At 39.4% G+C, this 23,632-nt stretch overlaps 1 protein-coding gene across 4 annotated transcripts in view; it reads left to right on the top strand.

The window, feature by feature from the left end:
• The first annotated feature begins 3,366 nt into the window (after positions 1-3,366).
• Positions 3,367-23,632, top strand: part of ZFHX2 (zinc finger homeobox 2) — a 70,735-nt gene continuing 50,469 nt past the window's right edge. For 2 of the 4 annotated variants that reach the window (XM_063454881.1, XM_063454883.1), the window contains exon 1: positions 6,946-7,228. The gene's annotated coding sequence lies outside the window, so the exon portion shown is untranslated. Of the gene's footprint in view, positions 3,450-6,945; positions 7,229-23,632 lie in introns of those variants that run through there. The other 2 variants (XM_063454882.1, XM_063454884.1) reach the window with 2 other exon arrangements.

Here is a 23,632-nt window from a genome sequence, read left to right as displayed (position 1 = left end):
TCCTGCCGGTGCCCCTTCCCAAGGGGCGCCCTAGACGGCTGCCTAGTCCGCCTAACAGGTAGCGCCGGCCCTGTTCACCTGGAGAGGTCTCAGGTAGAGGGGACGCTTCCAGCTGCAGTGTGGTTGCATGGCCCACTGAGAGGTACACAGACCCAGAGCCACCCATTCATAGGGGCGACCCTGAAGGTGTGGAACTTGGTTAGGACGAAGCTTATGCTATCCACATCACCAGGTCCATTAACCCCGGTTGTATATAACCCTGAGATCGCTGGTGGCCTTACACCTAGAGACATTAGCGTCTTTGGTGAATCAGACTGGACATACATGTGCCAGTGGTGCACCTCGTATGCAATAATGATGCTCCCGGATTTACTGTCAAACAAGGTTCCAACGGGTCTGGACAGATTTCGCTACTTCCAAGTTAAATCTTACTACACTTCCCAATTTGGACGACACCTATTTCACAGGAATCTAACGGAATTTGAGGAATTGTGCAGGCCGTGGGTAAACCTATATAGGGAAATCTTGGTTCTGTACACGCTTCAGTCATCTGACCTGCCCGAACCTGCAAAACATAAGCGCGATGGGAAAGAGCAACTGGTGTCAGATTCTCAATGGACGAAAATCCACATACTGACACACCAGATGTCCATGTGCTCCAAACAACAAGAACTCAACTACAAATTATTGACAGAGTGGTACAGACCACCATGGAGATGGATTCCGTGGATATACTTCCTGTCATGAAAATCTAACCCATAGCGGCACTCTGGCGACAGTCATAGTATGCCCCTCGGCAAGATGTATGGGCAGGTAACATCACACCTCATCGACCCGGGTGAGTGTGTGGGGTGCACTCCCTCCATCCATGGTGGGGCGGGGGGTCTCCACCCCCCCCCCCCCCAACTTTTTTTTTTCTCCCTCCTCTTCTTTCTCCTCCCTCCTTCACTCTTTCATATCCACCCATCCCCAATCTTTTTTATTCCTGCTAGAATTATGAATCCATTTGCATGTGTTGGAAACATGGTAGCTCATCCAGCACCAGTCTCAATTGAATAACGATTGATCAATGAGTACGAGAGGCATAACTGGTCCGGGTGACTTACATACAACGGTAGAAACAGGCATGTTTCCCCCAACCTCACCTGGGCTCGCTGTCAACTTAGTACAGTTGCTAGATATCTCCTAATATGTTGTGGATCTCGACCTAGCTACCTAATGTTGAATGTATGTATTAGCTAACAGAACACTTGTATCTTGTTCTCATCTACTCTGGTACTATACTGTATGTCTCTTATTTCTGTATAAAATACAAAACCTTAAATAAAGATTGTCAAAAGAAAATAAATTGATGCAGATGAAAATTCTTGTCCTTGGGTAGAACATTGACTTAAACATAAAGTACAGAGAGTTGTAACTGATCCATTTTCAAGCTGGACAAAAGTGGTAAGTGGTGTCCCTCAGGTCTGTGCTGAGACCACTTCTATCCAACATATGTGTAAATGATCTTGAAATAGACATTGAAAGCCATGTTTCAGTGTTTGCAGATGGCACAGGGCTAGGTAAAGGTAAAACAATGTGAGCAGGATATTATTTTGCTGCAGATGGATTTAGATAGATTAGGGGACTGGGCAGCCAAATGGCATTTGAAATTTAATGCAGATAAATGCAAAGTTATACATTTTGGCAACACAAATGACAAGGATTTGGGATTTTTTAAAGACAACAAACAAAGGACAATGTGCAGTGTCAGTCAACAGTTGCTAGGACCAGTAAGGTATTGTCATGTATAAAAGGGAGCATTTATTCTCGAGATGAAAATATAATTGTTTCTCTTTATAAATCAATGGTAAGAACACACCTTAAATATGCCATCCAATTTTGGGCATCTGTTCTATATTATACAAGTAGAATAAGTGCTGAGGCGGGTTACAAAATGAATATGAAGAATGGAAGGTTTTAGTTGTGAAGAAAGGTTAACAAATTGAAAACTGTTTAGTTTAGAAAAATGGGGCTTCAGAGGGGATATGTTAACATTATATAAACCATTGTCTTGAAATCTATTCATAAATTGGACTATACACAGGGCATAAGGCTACCTAGTTAGACCAAATGAAAATGTCCTGTACAGTAAGAACAATAAGGATGTAGAATTTTCAGCTTGACGAGGTGGTTTTATCAGTCTATACAGATGTTTAAACAGCAACTGGATAAAGTCTTGCAAAAACATAATATGCTAGTATAATTTTCTTCTTGATCCAAGGAGAAATCAGACTGTTATTTTGGGACTGAGAAGGATTTTTTTCTTAGTTTGCTGCAAAATTGGAAAGTGCTTTAAACTGGGGTGTTTTGCCTTCTTTTAGATAAATAGCAGACACCGATGTGAGAAAAGCTGATTTTAATGGACACAAGTCTTTTTGATCAGTCTCTGGAACTGTGTCACACTCCCCATTGTCACCAACCCCCTCTGTCACCCTCTCTCTATTTGACATACTTGTCCTTATTACCCTTACTATCTCCCTCTGTTTGTCATACTCTCTTTTGTATCTGTGTCATATTCCACCCCTCTGCATATTACACTCTTCCTGTAGCCATGTCGCATTCTGCCCATACCAGTAAACGTGTTATTGTCTCCTTCTTCTTGTCATACTACCCCCTTACCATATCCCTATCACTCTATATGACACAAAGTCTTGGTTGTTATTTTTCGCCCCTTTGTCAGTCTTTCACTCTACATGTCTCTACATGTCACTCTTTCACGTGTGTCACACTATCCCTGTCTCCATGTTATACTATTCTTTCTCTCTCTCATAATCTCAGGAGAAGGCAAGCTTCGGCACTCCAGATGTCATGGACTACATTTCCCCTGATGCTTTGCCAGCATTATGGTTGTAAAAGCTTTATGGGAGATGTAGTCCACAACATCTGGAGTGCCAAAGGTTGCCTACACCTGGCATAGCATACGTTCCTGTTCAGAGTGCAAAAATTCCTGCAGTTATAAGACCGTCACATGGATCCTTGACTGTGCAATTTTACTTCTTATTTTGCCATCTAAAACTTATTCTGCTTGGGTCTGCAGAATTTGCATGCTTGATGAGTGCACTTTAAGCACATCTTTCCCCTTCTCCCAGCCCTGAAGGGAACCCATTCAATGTATTTCTCAAAATCTGAGCAGGCTAATTGCAAAGCACAGTAGCATATTTTAGTATATATGATGTTATTTATGATATATATATATATATGTATATATATATATATATATACCATAAATTTAGGAAATTGGAGTAGACTAATCCATATTCTCTCTCTCTTTTATTTTTTTATTTTTTTTTTGCAGTGACCTGCCTGTATACAGACTTCCCCAAATGCTGTCAAGGTATATCCATCACATGGGCGAGTAATGCATGCTGACCAAACATTACCAAATACCCTAGAACTAGTCCGTAATGGTAAGTTGCTTATGTCAGACTATCTATTCCTGAGTCGGCAAATTTATAATTACTCTTGGCTACACGTATGATAATGGAACTTTCTCGGGAGTGATCCTGCCTGAATTTAAAATACTGTAGCCTGGAGCAAAAAAAAAATGAACATATATTTGTATAAAATGTGGTATGTGATTTGAGTCATATTTCAGTGCTGTTCTTTACAAGACCACTGTAGCTATAGTTGGTCCCGCATGAAAAATTTAAGAAATGTATTAAAATTAAATAAATATTAACCTAATGTCTTTATTAAACTTGCAACATTTTGAGACTCAATTTAATTGTAGAACCTCACACTGAATAAAAATATGTAGAAAGGAGTATACCTTACATTAGTAATCTTGTACAGCTTCATCTAGAGCCAGATCGTCTGTTAGCAGGCCAATCTACATTAGATGGAAAGTTGACATATGTCTAAACCTGTGCCTAATAATCTAGAATTTGGTACCAAAGTTTGCTAGCTTTGATGTTAACTCAGGACTTGTAACAAGTCCCGATCATCCGCATTCAACAGGTCACTTTACAGCATTGTCTAGCACAGTGTTTCTAGATAATTTCTTTATTATTAAGAAAAGCTCCTACCTTAGTCCATTTCTGTATATTGTAAAGTAACATGACAGAATGCTCTCAGGGCAAAATCAGTGAAGACAGAGAATTAATCTAATGAACTTTGGCCATTTTAATGCAGATTATTAAGAAGAGGCTCTGATAGTGCTAGGTTTATGTCTAATGTGGCGTGACCTGACTGCAAGACTATCAAGACCGGCTGGAACAAAAAGCTGAGTCCTACCTAATGTAGTGTGACCCCCTACTGCAGATTATCAGGACAGGCTCAGATATTGCTGAATTTATAGTTGATGTGATAGAATGTAATAGAATTTTCTAACTGAAGAATTTTTAGGACAGGCACAGATATAATGGTCATAGTGGCAGGAGTCTGCATGTGCTGTGTTTTTGCTTGAGACTCTGCACATCCAGAGATATGTTAACTATTGTGCCAGGGACTTGCACCCCTAGCACACGTGACTTTGGCAGTCAAGAACTCAGTTCCAGACTGCCTAATGTTAACTCTGGATAGAAAATACATCCATCGTCGGTGCGAACTGCACACGGATATTTGTCTCCTCTCTCTCCTTCAGTTAAGCCCTTCCACCTTCCTATACCCTTTGTTATTTTTTTAAATTTTATTTTACTTTTTACCTCCCTCCCCTTGATGGCTCATAGCACATACGTTCGCTCTGAACTAGTAAAATGGTCCAATCCAAGACTTCCTTATGAGAAGCCTTTGATAGGACCTCATGATGACTGCCATGCTTTCAAACAGGGGAGTCCCCAGTGCAGAATTTCAGCTACATCTTATTAATTATTTTATGGTTTAGGGGACAGGGGCTACAAAATAATGTCCCATATGGTATTATATAAGGAAAATCATACAGCTAATCATGTCAGACTTAGAGCTGGGTTTGTATCTAATGTAATATCATTTTTGGATAATAAATTATCAGGACAGGTTCAAACAGTGGTGGGTTTATGTCAAATTTAAAGGGACATGCTAGGCACCAAAACCTTCATCTAACTGTAGTGTTTTTGGTGCATAAATGCTCTCCCTTGTATCTGATAATGTAAAATATGTTCCAGAGAAATTACATTTTTTACATTTGCCAGAGAACACGTCTCCATCAGACTGACAGTACTAGAGGTACTTCCTCATAAAGGCCTTTGAAAACTGAAGGTCTTTACGTTCTGTGTACCTACTCCTAGCATGATTATACTGAATACTGTAAATGCTCATAGAGAACCATTTAATTTAATGCTTCTCTGTAAGAACCAGTGGATTGACGAAAAGTCAGCATGGATAATGACTTCACCCGAAACGAAAGTGAGTGATCCTCCTCTGGATTAAGGTTGTATGACTTTTTGTTTAATTTATAAAGTATGGAAAAGGGCTGAATCTAAATAAATCAAGGCACAATACAACATTAAAGATAAATATATACATATTTTTACCATTAGAGTGTTAATTTAAAGATACATTCCAATTACCATTACCATTTTAGAACAGTTTGATATCTTACCTGGTGTCTGCCAGGAACTGCTTTCTTTTCTCCATCTGTTAGAGACGATGGCTCCTGCTAGGATCTTCTGTTAGCTCTCCTGAGCTAAGCCCAGCAGTGCAGGCAGGGCTAGCCTAATGTCTGATTGCTCTCAGCAACTGAACTAAGCTTTGCACAAGCGGGCTTAGCTCAAGTACAGAGCTTCTGAGGTGGGGAGAAGCACCCAGTAGACTCAAGATGAAGCAGTCTGACAACTTACACTGGGGGGAAGGAGCATACAAGCTCTACTGACATCATATCTACTACAGCCAGTGCCTGGAGTATACCTTTAATGTGAACTGGTTGCTGATTTTCAAGGCTAAAACAGTACTTGCTTTATATCTAATGTATTTGATTTACTGACAGACATTCTTTACAAACCTATACTGTGGTGGGTTTATATGTAATGTAATGTAATCTGTTTTAGTGCAAATTGCCAGGACAGGCTTATACTCCATAGGGTTTACATCTAATGTGACTACTTTAGTTCATCTTATAAGAACAGGCTCAGAGAATTCTACATTGTTGCCCAACATGTATTGATTGTCTGACTGCAGATTATCTGGAAGTGTTGAATTTATATATGTAATGCACCTGATCTGTATTACACAGAAAGCTATTATTATCTAAGAACTGCCCCGAAAGCCTAGATTTGGGGCGGGTGTGGGTGGGGGTCACATTACATCAGATTACAATAAATTTGACATATGTGACAATGTATTAGTCTGTTTTTGTAATATAGATTATTGGTGATGTGAACTCAGACTAAAAATGCTACGTAATCAGTAATTACATTCACTTTCTGAAGCAGGGCTGTCCAGCCAGTCTTACAAGTGATCCAGGTCCTCAGAGAGTCTTAGGATTTATTTAACCTGTAATTAATCAATTAAGGCTTACTGCTGCACAAGGCAAAGTTAGTTGATTAACTACACATTAGTTAAAGGGAATCCTAAAATTATGTCAGTACCAGTAGGTCTTAGAAGGCTGATTGTGCTTTCCAATCATAAATGTGCAAACCCCCTCCCCCCACACACTTTTTTTATTGTCCTTTTTAGCATCTCTCCTGAAAGGTATATGCTGTATGTCTATGTTCAATCTGGTTTATGTTTTTCTGTGTTTCTTTCCACATATCCATTTGAGAGGTGAAGGATCTGTTTCTGTCTTGACACCTCAGCTGTCCTTTAAATTGTCCCTCTGTCACCTCCCCCTCTATGCACCCCTTCATGTCCAAAGCTGAGGAGCTGTCTCTTCACACAGCGTCTCTCCCTGGCAGCTTCTCTTTGCACCTGCTCAGTCTCCCAGCACTGTGCTGTGTGTGAGTGTGTGAGTGTGTGTGTGTGTGTCTGTGCGTATTGATTATTCCATTGTGCTGGGGAGAGAGAGGGGAACTGTCTGTGAATGGATCTGGGAGAGCGAGAGGGGGAGAGGGAGAGGTGTCTCGGAGACTGTAAATCAATAGGAAAAGCCCTGTCCACACAGAGAAAGTACCTCACACCACAAAGACATTGATTTATTTTTTCCTAGTCTTCATCTTCCTTCTGTAAAGGGGGGAGCAAGAAAGCCCGAGAGAGGGAGAGAGAGAGAGAGAGGGAGAGACCGCCTCCTCAGCATCCCTCAGACACAGCTTTATCCTCTCGCACCAGCTAAGCTGTAAGTAGCATTGATTTTACAATCTATTCCTGTTTTTTTTCCTCTCTCTCTCTCTTTTCGTCTCTCTCCGTCTCTCTCCCTCTTTCTCTCATTCTGTGGCTTGTAGGTCAGAAGGCGATTGATTGAGAGGAGTAGATAGATCTATATAAATTGATACTTACAGTATTGAAGAATTCCACCCGTATACAATTATATATACCACTATATATATTTGTTTAAAATATGTGTGCATATAATGCATTCAATTCATATATACATACATGAATGCATGTTAATTTAAATTCACCTGTACATTGTGTGTATAACTAACAATGTATGTGTATATTTAAGTATTTATAAAATTGTAAATGCATAGAAATATTTTTTGGCAAACAAATCAAATTAAATGTGAATGATCATATGTAGAATGTAGGAAAATCCTGTTGTATACATATTAATAGATCATTTACATAGAAATGTTATTTTTCACACGTACAAAAATGTATTTGTATTAAATCTCTTCTGAATATTTATAACCGTACCTTTGTGCCAATACGTACATACACGCATATACGTGCACAAACACAACCATATATACTGTCTTATATGTGAGAATATCTTTGTACACAAGGTATCATATTTAAAAATAACACAAAGCAATACTGCATATAAAAGGGGTGTGAGCAATGGGGTTTGTATATATGTCCATCTATTAATTCATATACAGATTTAGATAGATTTAGCAATGTGTGACAGATATATGTTCATGCAGAGAGTACACACTGGTCACATTTTAATCCCTTTTCTCAGCTACATGTAGGTAAACCTGGGACAGAGTAAGGACGGACATGCATATGAGTAAAAGATGCTTATTAGAGAAAGAGCGACTGTGGCCTGATAGTCCTTGACACCTGTCTTGTATGTGTTATGACATCACTATGTATGGTCTGTGATTGACACATGCCCCTCTTGGAGGCTGAGTCCAACGAGATTGACAGATTCAAAGAGAGTAGTGCAGTCATAGACAGAGGCACAAGAATACGGGAAAGGTGGAAGGGGAAAAAAAAAAAATACGTAGACCCAGAGGGGAGCTGTATGCAAGATTAACACAGAAAAAGGGTACTGAGCAAATATGCCGACTGATTAACTATGTAGATAGAATTGATGAGACTTACAAATTGAGTAGTACTGACACTACTGACACTGAGCTTACATGTACGGCAATTGACGGAGGGTGTTAGGGGAGGAGCAAATATACAAAAAGACAGAGTAATGCTGAGAGAGAGAGCAAGCAGATACCTAGAAAGAGGAGGAGCATATATACATAGAGTAAGAAGTATGCCAATAGAGTTAGAGGTAGAGACCGAGAAGAAAATCTAAGCGACATATTGCAATGTATACATGTAAAGCAGGGCAGTATACACTTGAGGTTCATGTTAGAGAGGAATGCATATTCTAACAAAAAAGGTACAAGCAGATAAAGAGGAAATTAAGTTAAAAAATATATATACAGCGATCCATCAGGAGAACTATATATATATATATATATATATATATATATATATATATAATACATACAGGTGCCACTACGGACACCAGGTTTAATAAACCTTTATATAGCCTCTTGATTGGGCGATGTGCATGAGGTTATAAGGAAAGGAGCATGTAGTGTGATTTACAGACAAGCGCTGTTCATATACTGCTACTTAGATAAATGAACGTGGCTCACACTGCACGGAGGTAAGCGGGCTCTTTATTATATGAAATCTCACTCAGGAAAGATAAATGTGAACAATGTGAAATATGGAGAGCTGTTTTAATGATGAATACATTTGCACCTTGATATATTGAGAGATGGTTATTAGAAAGGAAGCACATTTAGGATGAAATATACAGATACACAGACAAGCTGGCAACCTGCTGTGCTGTATCGGTTTCTAAAAATTATATTGCATAAACTCATCAAACACAATGGTAGTTTTTATCTAGAATAAGCGTGACACAATTATTTTGTACTATTTTGACGTAAAGAGTAAGTTAATACTTAAAAGAAGAGACTATACTTTTATTATAGAATCCCGCTTGCAATATTCAATGTTAACATAGAATTAGTTGTACATGTACAGTGGATATTCTCCTTTGTGCATTTGTGTATAGAAAGGCATATTTTTCTCCATAGTTATGGCAGAGAGACTGACATTTAGAGAATGGGCAGATGTATATAGAAACTAATATTGAAAATGAGTAATTGACACTACTAAAGCTAAAATGAAGTTAGATATTTAGGGGTTACACAGAGAAAATCAAACACACATACAAGGAATGATTGTGTTTACATTTATTTAGGGAGACAATTGGATCTATTGAGATATGTGTTGTTTTTTTTTAATAAGTATAGATCCAATTTATCTGAGGCCTAGTGTACAATTCACAAATGTACAGAACAATTATTCAGACATAGGTGAGGTTTTCAGGAAGTGAAAGCAGGGGTGCCATTTAAAGTGAGATATTTAGTGAGGCCCAGTGGCTCTGACAGTAAGATGAGATCCACACTCGGAATCAGCAGGTCACATACAATTGATCTCTACAGGTACTGAAAGACAGAACAACTTAATTTGAAGCCCTTACTTGGCAGGCATATGGACATAGAATGAAATAAGCTCTGTATAGCAGCAGGACTATACTATACAAACTATACTTATTGGGAGATGGACACCGGAATCGGATCCATGCTGAGAAGCTGAAGGAGTCAAATTAATATAGCGAAAGATGAGATAACATGGAAACTAAGGAACGTTAAGAGAGATGAGGCCTATACAGAGAGAGACTGATACATGTAATCCATAGTGTGTGGCAGTGGTAATGCAGGTATTTGTGATCGACAGAGAAGATAAGACCTTCACAGACTTACAAAAGGAAAAGGACATTTTAGATCTACACTGATAGGTAGAAGGACAACCATAAAAATCTATGTTATGTGCTACAATTACACAGAGATGAGAAGGTCATAAATGGAACCCTTAGCAGAAAACATTCTATCCACATTTCGACACAGATAGAGTAGGGCTACAGTGATAGTGGGACCAAAACGCAAAAAGATTAAATCTCCCTAGAAAGACCCACAGGGACATAATGAGATCTCTGCAGCGATATAGGGGAATGTGATGAGAAGAGAGTTATACACAGGTAATCAGGAACAGTGGGAGATGAAATCTGTACAGAAAGACAGACCGCATAGAGATAGAGGGCCGTTCAGGAATGTAGAGGGTGTCTGAGATATTAGATGAAAGAGAGAAAGCAACATTAGATGTACAATATATGCTCAGTGAGAGAGATTAGATCTGTGCAGAGATGCTGATTGACAGTGTAATGAGATCTTTACAGAGTGGCAGAGACAAGAAATCTGTATATAATGGCTGGGACAGCAGTATGAAACATACACAGAGAAACAGTGGGACGCAGAGCGATAGGATCTTCAGCAAGAGGCAAATGAACACGTAGAGTAAGAAGAGATTTATACAGCGTGATTAGCTCTATACACAGCAGCAAAGAGATATAAAGCAAGATCTAGATCCACAGAGATGAAGTTGGACAGAACAGGATAAGATCTATAGGGAGATATTGAGATACAAGATCGATATAGAGGCAGAGTGACACAGAGAGCTACTTAGACATATCTGTAGCAAAAAGACTCAAAGAGGTGAGTTCTATGGAGAAAGACAGAGATACACTGAAGGATGGTCTATGGATAGAGCGACAAAGGGACACAAAAAGATGAGGTTGAATCAGAGAGACAGATGGACCAAGAGAGAATTGACATCTATTTAGAGAGGCAATAGGACTGAGAAAGAGGTTTATCAAAGAGTCAGTGGGAAACAAAAGCATTATCAGATATTACTTACAAAAGGTTTAACAGAACATAAAATGTGTTCTGCACATTTATCAATTAATCTCTTTGGAAGTAATTATGTTTCTGTCTTTGATAAATTTGACACTGTAATTCTGCAATAGTTATGTTACAAAGTGATTTTATGAATAACCCCAATTTACTATTCCTACAGGATCATGGGTGTACTGTTTACAATGTAACATAAGCAATAGACACAGATCCTAACATTGGTTAGTTTTAAAGACTAACCTAAGGATTAAATACTAGGGATGGGACTCTAAATGTGTTATGTGCTTAAGTTTTACAACTTGCCCTACAATGGATACATCCAAATACACATCAATGCAAACTAGATATGTATTCATATATATTCAATGAGGGCTTATGTGTTTTTCTAGCTACAGTAACTATCCTTATACAGTACAATAAGTTTATGGGTGCATTTATAAGACATGCACTGATAGACAAATCCTCTGGCTTATTACTTACACAATCCCTGTTCTATATTGATCTATTATTGGGTTTCTATTTGAAAGCTTCCGCTTTAACCAGAATCTAGCAAAATATATATATTAGGACACAGCAACAGAATATCAAAGAATCCACAATGTTTGTTATAATTAAATCAGTTTACATAAAACAATCTGGAATTCAAACAATACACATTACAATACAATAATCCCCAACAATGCAACATAAACTTAAAAGACCTCTATACTTCTATTTACAAATATAACTCATGCATGATCATATGTAGCTACCTTTCTTTGAGATCTCCAGTGGTCTGATGTTTTCTTCTATCTGTCCCTTCAGAACTGTCTATCCCACATGACTCCCTAGATATAATACTGACAGCCACTAGCTGTAACATGGGACCATCATGATCGGCTGGTTCTTGTGATTGCGGTTTCCTTCCTGTCCTCTGGCTACACAAGACACACCTAACATGCCTCTGGGGTCTTTCTTATGTGTACCTGAATACAGTTAGAGATTGTTATCCTTAAATAATACACCCTGGGGTCTCAGCAAGATTACTATCATCAAGCCTGTCCTTAGGTTGTGTGGTCAACACTACAGGTAAAACCTGCTATCTTGACATACCGTTGTTCATGGCTGCCCATCCAATACACACAAATCTGTATCTCAAATAGTGCACATTCCACCCTACAGCAATCATGCACAGTGGTGTACCTACCACGTTCGCAGGGGTTGCAGCCGCGGCCGAGCCCCTCACTGCAGGGGGCCCGTCCGCAGCCACGACCCCTGCGACCATGGGCCGCCTAGATACCGCCCCCATGCTCCTCCTGTCATAGGGGGGCCCAAGAGGTGGCCCACTGGCCACCTAATGGACCCTCCTCGGCGGGCCGCAGAGTTCCTGTCAGACGCGGCGAGGGAGCTCTGATCTCCCTGATCTGCTCCCTTGCGCTCTGTTTACTGATGCAGGCATCAGTAGACAGCCCGCGAAGGAGCAAAGCAGAGAGAACACAGCTCCCTCGCCGCGTCTGAAAGGAACTCTGCTGCCCACCGCACTGAAGCCCCACTGGACAGATCCACGCCAGCTCTCCAGGTAGGGAGCCTGGGTGGACATTTTATATGAATAATCTGTGTGTGTCTGTGAGTGTATGTGTGTGGCTGAATGTGCTGAATGTGTGTGTGTGTGTGTGTGGCTGAGTGTAAGTGTGTGTGTGTGTGTGTCTCTACATGTCTTTGTTTGTGTATCTATGTGTGTCTGTATATATGTCTGTATGTATGAGTGTGTGTGTGTGTCTGTATGTATGTCTGCATGTATATCTGATTGTCTGCATGTGTGGGGGGAGGGATGTGTGGGGTGGGAGATAGATGTATGGGGGGCCCTAGGGCAATTTTCGCACCGGGGCCCTGTGGTTTCTAGTTATGCCTCTGATCATGTGTACTCCTATTCTCATACATTTTGATATGATCTTAATTCCCATTTATAAAACATAAAGCCAAGTGTTTATAAAAAATGTACCTATCGACAGTTACATCAGGAACAGAAGATACACAGAAAGAGAATATTACTTTGTAATTTTACAGATATTTGGAGGGGGTGGGGCATACACAGAGAAAAACCTCAGACACATGAAAACAGAGCGTCCGAGTCACACACTTTATACGCGTATAGATCTCATTTATATGTATCCCCCTGAGTGATTAGCAATGCATGTAGAGGTTATACCTAGAAAGTGTCAAGGGGATACAATGAGAATTTAGATTGAAATAGGGAGGCAAAGGGACACAAAAAAGATGCAGTTTATACAAGGAGAGAGAGATTAAACCTTTAAAAAGAGAAATATGCATTCTAGAGAGAGATATGGGATATATACAGAGAAGAAAATTACGGAGAGAGATCAAAGACAGACAACATAGACATTTCAGATAGGACGAGGGGCACAAAGCGATGGGATTTATACCAAAATACACAGCATAAAAAAAGATACACATAAAGAGATGGACAGTGAAGAAAATGCCTCTGTATTTTGAAACACACACAGAAATCAAATATAAAGCCTTGGCACCAAGGAAATGTATTCAAAACGTGTTTGCAGTGTTCATAGGGTGACCTCTGCTTAGGTATAGTGAACTAAAACCTTTACCTTTTTAAATGGTCCTCAAACAGGAAAGACAGGGATGTTTAGTAAAGATTCATTGTAAGTGAAAACCTCCTAATGATGAGATCAATACAAATTACAGAAACAGACTACTATGCTATTCAGGTTAAATCACACAGTTTCAAGTCGCTGAGGTCCAATATAATCTTCTTTTGTTGGACCAGATTATTTTTATTATTATTGCCATTTATATAGCGCCAACAGATTCCGTAGCGCTTTACAATATTATGAGAGGGGGATTTAACTATAAATAGGACAATTACAAATAAACTTACAGGAACAATAGGTTGAAGAGGACCCTGCTCAATCGAGCTTACATTCTATAGGAGGTGGGGTGTAAAACACATTAGGACAGGAATTTACAATCAAATAAGGTGGGCTGCCCTTTAGGAGAGGGCAAGAGACAGGTATGTGAGGTAGGGGCTAGTCTTGGAGGCCATAAGCTTTCCTAAAGAGATGGGTTTTAAGGCACTTCTTAAAAGATGCAAGACTAGGGGAGAGTCTGATGGCGGTAGGCAGGCTATTCCATAGGAAGGGAGCCGCCCGCGAGAAGTCCTGCAAGCGCGAGTTGGCCGTACGGGTGCGGACAACGGACAGGAGGTGGTCACGGGCAGAGCGGAGAGACCGAGAAGGGACATACCTATGGATCTGTGAGGAGATATAAGAGGGGCTAGAGTTGTTCAGTGCTTTATAGGTGTGAGTTAGTACCTTGAATCGACTCCTATAGCATACAGGAAGCCAATGTAAGGACTGGCAGAGGGGTGAGGTGTGAGAGAAACGACTAGAGAGGAAAATCAGTCTAGCAGCAGCGTTCATTACGGACTGTAGGGGTGCAGTACGGCTTTTGGGAAGACCAATCAGGAGAGGGTTACAGTAATCCATGCGGGAAATTACTAGAGCATGGACAAGCTCCTTGGTAGTATCTGGTGCAAGAAAGGGGCGGATGCGGGCTATGTTTTTAAAATGGAATCTACAGGATTTGGCAACATGCTGGATGTGATTGGCAACAGATTGACATACTCTTGCATTTTCATTGCATGGCTGGTCTTTGTTCCATAAACTCTTTTGTAAATAATCTGCTGGATCAAAGAGACATGGGTTTATCTGTTCAAGATGAATATGGATAACGATTTAGAAGATCTATACAGATAGGCACAGTGATGTTGTTTACACAGAGAGCTAAAGGGACATAGATCTTTAATGTATTGGAAGTAATATGTGGAAAAGTAGAGAATATAGAGAGACCGGTAGTAAGATCGTGAATGCCAGCTTTTTGACATTAATATACGTACCTGTGTATGGCACAAAACCATTCATTATCCTGAAGATGCCATCCCTATGATGAAATGTGAGTAGCATTTCAGTGGATGCAGCTTCAAGATTAAAGGCAAGATGTGTGGAGACAAATTCAGGGGAATTGCAGAGGAAACGTTTCAATCTGCAAGGAACCTAAGAATAGGGCAGATCCTCTCTTAATTGGGCAGTGGGCAAAGTTACACAGGAGTGCTTAAAAACAAGGACAAGAATGTCTAGTCGAGCCAAGGATTATTGATGTAGTTACTACATCTGAAGACACATGAATAAGGGTGAAGATTTCATGGTCCCCACCTTCGGATCAGTTCCAATATAACAAAAAATTATTAAGAAGAATCCACAACAAATTATGAGCTGTGACTTTGGTTTGGTCGAAATGTAGCTGTATCCACATTTAGTGAAAAAGGTTTCCAAATCACAGAACATACTGCGTTCTCTTCTTTATTCAGTTGAAAATATTTGGCAAGACATGAACCTGGTAGATCAGAATGGGCTTAAACTACATTATTTAGATGTCCACCTCTTTGACACCAAATAGCTCTCAGCGGAAATTGCTATCTAAGGGCTTCTAACAAGAGGAATACAAATTTATGCAAGCAACAAATTAAAATGTTTCCACTTTCAAAGTGTTAAGTATGTTTAATAGGGTGAATAAAACAGAAAGTCCCAATTAAATCATTTCTGATACCACATTGTAACTCATCAAAATGTGAAAAAGTCAAAAGGTTATGAATACTAATAAAAAAAAAAAAACACTGTACAGTAGATTTTATGTCTATAAAGAAAATATGACCTCTGTAGTGACAAGCAGGTGTTACATGTGGAGCCACCATGAGAGACATGGATATTGCCAAGATATAAAAATTGGTTAAAGAGACTAAGTAGAAAATAAGAGATATACTACAGAAGTGGAGAGAGCCATGTATAGTGCAGACAAAGATGTTGAGTGAGTATTGTACATTTGAAGGCACAGAAATAATTGATAGTTAAAGGAACTAATACATTCAGTATCTCACAAAAGTGAGTACACCCATCACATTTTTGTAAATATTTTATTATATGTTTTTATGTGACAGCACTGAAGAAATTACACTATGCTACAATGTAAAGTAGTAAGTGTACAGTCTGTATAACAGTGTAAATTTGCTGTCCCCTCAAAATAACTCAACATACAGCCATTAATCTCTAAACAGTTGGCAACAAAAGTGAGTACACCCCTAAGTAGAAATGTCCAAATTGGGCCCAAAATGTAAATATTTTGTGTGGCCACCATGATATTCCAGCACTTCCTTAAACCTCACCAAAGCTTCACAGGTTGCCACTGGAGTCCTCTTCCACTCACTCCTAAATGACGACATCACGGAGCTGGTCGATGTTGGAGACCTTGCGCTCCCCCATCTTCCATTTGAGGATGCCCCACAGATGCTCAATAGGGTTTAGGTCTGGAGACATGCTTGGCCAGTCCATCACCTTTACCTTTAGCTTCTTTAGCAAGGCAGTGGTTGTCTTGGAGGTGTGTTTGTGGTCGTTATCATGTTGGAATACTGCCCTGCAGCCCAGTCTCCGAAGGGAGGGAATCATGCTCTGCTTCAGTATGTCATAGTACATGTTGGCATTCATGGTTCCCTCAATGAACTGTAGCTCCCCAGGGCCAGCAGCACTCATGCAGGCCCAGACCATGACACTCCCACCACCATGCTTGACTGTAGCAAGACACGCTTGTCTTTGTACTCCTTACCTGGTTGCCGCCACACACGCTTGACACCATCTGCTTATCTTGGTCTCATCGGACCACAAGACATGGTTCCAGTAATCCATGTCCTTAGTCTGCTTTTCTTCAGCAAACTGTTTGCGGGCTTTCTTGTGCATCATCTTTAGAAGAGACTTCCTTCTGGGACGACAGCGATACAGACCAATTTGATGCAGTGTGCGGCGTGTGGTCTGAGCACTGACAGACTGACCCCCCACCCATTTCAACCTCTGCAGCAATGCTGGCAGCATTCAAACGTCTATTTCCCAAAGACAACCTCTGGATATGACGTCGAGCACGTGCACTCTACTTCTTTGGTCGACCATGGCGAGGCCTGTTCTGAGTGGAACCTGTCCTGTGAAACCGCTGTATGGTCTTGCCCATTGTGCTGCAGCTTAGTTTTAGGGTCTTGGCAATCTTCTTATAACCTAGGCCATCTTTATGTAGAGCAACAATTCTTTTTTTCAGATCCTCAGAGTTCTTTGCCATGAGGTGCCATGTTGAACTTCCAGTGACCAGTATGAGAGCGTGTGAGAGCGATAACACCAAATTTAACACACCTGCTCCCCATTCACACCTGAGACCTTGTAACACTAGCGAGTCACATGACACCGGGGAGGGAAAATGGCTAATTGGGCCCAATTTGGACATTTCCACTTAGGGGTGTACTCACTTTTTGTTGCCAACGGCTTAGACATTAATGACTGTGTGTTGAGTTATTCTGTTATACAGGCTCTACACTTACTACTTTACATTGTAGCAGAGTGTAATTTCTTCAGTGTTGTCACATGAAAAGATATAATAAAATATTTACAAAAATGTAAGGGGTGTACTCACTTTTGTGAGATACTGTACATTGAAATGTGCAGATAAATGTAATAGGGGAGCGGCCAGTTATCACATAGTGCCAGCAGGGCTGATATAATAGTGAGAGTAGCAATTATTACATTAAGGAGAAGGGCTGATATATCATGTAGTAGATCAGAGATAACAGAAAGCGAAAAGAACACATGACCAAATAAAGAGAAGAAATGGTATTAGAGACATTAGAGTCTAATCTCATGAGCTGGTAATTGATGGAAGACTATCAGCTTTTTCCTGAGTAACCTGCAGTGGTATTGACTAAATGTGATGGCAACCAAGTTCAACTTTAAATTAATGTTGCATTGAAAGAAATGGTTTTGAATCTGTCAATGTTTATTTTTGTGATGTCTGTTTGTGACTGGTGCAAGATGTGTAGCCGATCTGCAGTTTGAGAAGCAGACCATTCATATCTAATCATATACCTGTTCTTTATCTTAGCAATAAATTACCATTATCAGCCGTAGCATTAACAAAATATTTGCAAGACAGACACATCTACACAAGTGCCCACACACAAAAATATAGGTGCAGCAGAGAGCTGGTTTTAAGAATAGATTCAGGGATTAAAAAGATAGATATTTCTGTTTTGAAGAGAAGCATATATTGATATGAGAAAGTACAGTTTATGTAATAGGGAGATGCATACATTAAAAAGAGAGTAGATCCATATGCTAAGAAAGATGAGAAGGGCCTATGTTGTACATATTGAGTTAAAGTAGAAATCATAGTGAATTAAAATATTTAAATTATTGCTTGCTGAGAAAGCGTAGAGAGCAGATATTACTAAATAATTAGAATTACCAATGATTGGAAGGAGCAAGAGTAAACCGTGTGTGGTAAAATCACAGTGAATGAGAAGATAAGACTAGACAGTGAATATTACATACACATATAGTGTATGTATAAAATAACCCTCACACATACAATACGTCCAAATACACATATATATATATATATATACACACACGCACTACAGCACCCCTCACACTGCACCACTACACACATTACGCTCCAGATACACGCTAGATCCCTTACCCTATATGCACTCTTAATCCTCTACACACACAATCTTCTATACACACTCTGGGTCCTTTACACACTAGATCTCCTACACACACACTGCACCACCTACACACACACACACACACACACAACATTCCTTGTAAGCAAACACCTACAACATTCTCTAAACACACCCTCTCTACAACATCTACACACACTACAGCCCCTATACACACACTCTCTACAGCCCCTAGCCACACATATTACACCACAAACACAATTGAAATTGACCTATACACAATACCACACCACACTCTACACACACGCAATCCCACAAGCAGGCTCCAAACACATGCACCATACACTTTCCTGGAGACACACTTATGGAGACACCAGAGACAATTTAAAAGCAAACAGCGCAAGCATGTTATTAAATTTGCGCTGCGCAGAACAAATACAGGGCTTTTTTCTAATGCTAGAGCTCTTCAGCGGGGCTCTGCGCATTAAACCAACATGCTCACTTTGAGAGGGGGCGTGCTTGTCATTAGTGATGACAAAACACACCCTCTCTGGCCCCTCCCCCTTCTTAGGGGGCCGCTCTGATTGAAAAATGCCCGGCCTAGTTTTTTTCGGAGTACGGGCCTGACGAGTAGCAGGTATACTCTGAAAAGCATGTATTACTAGGAGATAGGGGTAGATATTAAATAACAGTATAAGAGTTCTCAACTTATCAGAAAGCCAAGACAATCAATAGGGAGAAAGAGTAACCAATATTTTTAAAAGGTACAGAAACAGGCATTACCCAGAAAGCACAAGACAGACATTTCCAACAGAATAGGAAGATCAGGACTTAGATGTTGTCTGAGGAGAGCAAAGTACAGTTGTCCAGAGAGAGAGAAAGACACATGTATTCCTGTCAATGAGAGCAGTGGATATTTAAGTTCATAATGTAAGAAAGTGGATAAATGATGTGAGGCAGGTAAAAACTGAGAACTAGAACGGCCTATTTATCTTCTATGTAGAGCCTCCAAGAGGTTTCCATTGCTTTGCATTAGCTACAGTTTGAGACCTTTATAACAAAGTGTCCCTTTTTCTAGTTATTGTCCCTTCTGAACCATTAAGATTCCCATTCTGGGAGCATCACTGGTCGAATGCACATCTCCTAAAATTGTTTTCCACAAATACATCTCATGAAGTAAATCATGAGACTTTGATTAATGCCAACCACTAGCATATTAATGTAAAATAGTTACACACAACACAGTAATGTAGGACAGTACTGAATAATACCAAGAAATAGAGAGATACCAATTAAAATGCAGTGAGTGAAGCAGATCTTTTCATCGCCCTATGATGTATCTGCAGAGAATTGCTATTCAAGTGCATGTACGCTCAGGCATTCCTTCCGTAGCACTATATGCATGCTTGCACCCATGTTTATGGCAACATATGGATTAAATCAATTCACATTGTATATTCTTGCTGTGCCACAATAGTAAAATAGTCATGCAGTGTAGATAAAAAAAAAAAAATGAAAATAGTGTAACTAGTTTGCTATAGGTGTGAGCAAACATCTCCCATGTGAGAGATCCATTTTAATATTAATATATATTTGTTGTAAGGTAAGTTTTATAAATGCTTATACATTGTTCTGCTTGTTAAATTCATTACTTGTGAGTGGTTGTTGGAGTGGGTACAAACACTCAGCACCTCGATAGATTCAAAATGTAAAGGTGATTCTCTATCATTGTGACAGTGTAATGCCAATGCCATCACATCTATTTATCTAATCTTAATTATGCTATTAATTATGAAACAAGGTTTGGTTTTGTATCCACCTTTTCATTGTGTTTTGTGATATTTAATATTTATAGGAAAATTACGTTTGACCTGCATGCTATCTGCTGTTCCTAACACTGCAAGCTTTAAACATACGCTTTACATACTCTGCTTTCATTTAATCTCTCCTCTTTCATCTTATACATTCCTCCCTTCTTTTCATCTCTCGCTTCCATCATGTACAACCCTTCGTTCTCACCATTCTAAATTTAGTCCCTCCTTTTATATAATTGCTCCCATTTTATCCCTGTTTGCATATAGCATTTTTCTGTTATAGATGTTATATATTTATCTCTTAAAGATGTATGCTTACCATTTTATTTATATAAAAACACATATATAGTTATTGGCTAGTAAGGACTGTACTTGAAAACAGTGAGGACAGTGGCAAGTACCCATGCACAAGAGCACTCTACGACAGAAATACCCCCTATGTAATATATTCAAAATGTCTAAACTTTATTAGTGCAAAAGACACACATTAAACTGACCGTTCCAATTGTTCCTTCTGTACCTAAAAGAGATCCATATGCATTTTGTGCTTGTGCACTTTGTATTGGTAAGGCTAGTGCGAAGCACTTGGAGGTATCTTCTTTCATGATAATCCATCACTACTAATTATTATTTCTGACTTCTTATATGTATTGGGTAGACAGAGCCATAGTAACATCAAAGAAAACCCACAATATTTGTGACTGACAGAGTCAGAGCTTCATGTAGGTATCCACATAATCAATGGATTTTGTTGGCAAAATCATAAGCAACTACATACTTGAAGATACTTTTGTATGATTCTAATACACATCACACATGGAAATCATGTGAAAAAATATAATTATCAGAATTCATCAGGAAAAGTAACTGATGTCACATGAGTTGAATATTTGAAGAATTAAGAATGTATTTTTGTTTGCCTTTATTTATAGGCAGAGTAGCAGCATTATAAGTAGCCTCCATAATGCTCATGAAAGAACACAAATGGATAATAATGAAACATAATCATTATGCAAGAAGCAAAACAGTATGATTATTATAAAGGAGGCATTTAACAGCAAATACCTCCAGTAGTATAATTTTGACACAAACGATAGGTTGAGGACCCTGCTCAAACTGACTTACAATTTAGAACAGGTGGGGTATAAAAATACAATAGGAAGGGCAGCATGGAGTATAGTAACCAGGTGACTTGGTGGGAAATTAGCAGATTTTTAACGTGAGAGTGAAGTTTAGAAATAACCCAGCGCTATGGAATTTGCTTGCGCTATATAAATAATAATATATATTTATTTATTTTTTATTCTTTATTTTTTAAACAGCTGTAGTACAATACAGAAGGCATTCACAGTTTTTTGGTATGTGTGGTATACATGACAGTGTGACAAGTCTTTGTACTATTGTGTTTGTTGTAAGATGTCTACTTTCCGTTACCTGGGCTGTTGGTTTTAAAAATTATGAGAGGTGGATAAAGGTTTGAGGAATGACCGTAGTCATCCAACTTTTAGTCTTATAGTAAATTTATTAAAAATATATAATCTATAAATCTCAGGTTTGGTTCCTTTCTTTGAAATCTGTAAAAATGGAGATACAATACAAAGTATATACAATTGACCCCAAACCTAGTGTTATTGACCCATGTTGTGATTTAAGTAGAAGCTCTGCTACTTTTTCAGCGGTTTGTTGCACTGACACTATTTAGATCCTATGTACACTTTCATTAGGCTAAGCATTATTACACTCACTGCTTAAACACACTAAGACTTTGAGTCTATGTATAAATGTCTGGGGCCAAGCAGAAGATTAGTAGAGGAACCAGGCATACAAAGAAAGACACTAAGATGTGTATACTAGGAGTACTTACCTGCTGCCCAATGGCATGCCAATGATCTTCTCTGCTTCTTCTGCTTTGGCAGTATGACATGCATTTAGACACCCAGGCATAATAAACTGCATGTCTTTGCTGCTTTTTAGGCATTAATGACAAATGTCCGGTGGTGTTCAATTACATTACGGCGACTCTGCTCCTTGCATCATCATTACTATAGCAACATCCTTTGTACTGTGTAGTGAATTGAATCATGCATGGGGTGGACCCAACCACCATTCTTCACTGCCTATCCTGTGACCAAATTTCTTTAATGCACACCATTGACCTATAGAATGGACTAGGTCATGATTCTTCTCTGCCCACCTTTCACTCAAGCACGGGTCTGGCTTATGCACCCTGCGTTCTCCATTGGCATCTCCTTAATATTTGTCCCAGTGCTTCCATGCACTATGTAGGTGTTCATCTCACTTCAGTCCTCTCAATAAGAGATGTTCTGCTAAGGTGAAAGACAAACCTCAACTAAGTCTTGGGGAGCAGCTTACATAGAAATGGAGGAAGTGGGCATGTTATGACTTGCCGATAAAATGACAACAAACACTACTTCCCTGTTAAAATTGTGTTTTATGTTTGTCTGTTTTGCAGTGGATGTTTCAGCCATTTGTTTGGCAAAGTCTGATGAGTTTAAGCTTCTTTATACACTCTTTTATTCTCCGCACCATCTTGTTTTACTTTCGAAGCACATTCAAATATTGGCATGCACATCCTCTCTGAAAAATATGACGGGTATAGGAATGATGGAAGCTTTGCCTTTATTTTATTTCCCCAACTTAGTTACTCTTATTTGCAGCTGCTACTAAAAGCATGTTCAGTTTGATTTATGACTAACTAAATCTCCATAGTCATATTCACAGTGACTGTACTGAGTAGGACTCAGGGATAGGCAACCTTCGGCACTCCAGATGTTTTGGACTACATCCCCCATAATGTGCTTACACCCGTAATGCTGGCAAAGCATCATGGGAAGTGTAGTCCAAAACATCTGGAGTAGGTTCCAAGATAATTATTACCTTTCTTCCTTCCTTTAGCTGCTTATACACCAACACAAATACATTGGGACCCTCAAAATTGTTACACACACTACACGAAGTATGTAAGATGAAGTTATCTTCATGAATCACACGGTTAAGAGCAATATAAACATGCAAAGCCAGAATTACCAGCCCAGAGTAGCACCACAGTAAATGTATGAAACTACACTCAAAGCAAGCACAAACCCTACGGAAATGTGACTTTGCCGATGAGCTTCAGACAT

Source organism: Pelobates fuscus, chromosome 5 (assembly GCF_036172605.1).
Source record: "Pelobates fuscus isolate aPelFus1 chromosome 5, aPelFus1.pri, whole genome shotgun sequence".
NCBI lineage: Eukaryota > Metazoa > Chordata > Amphibia > Anura > Pelobatidae > Pelobates > Pelobates fuscus.
The sequence above is the reverse complement of the archived record's forward strand: the minus strand, read 5'-3'. Positions and strand labels throughout refer to the sequence as shown.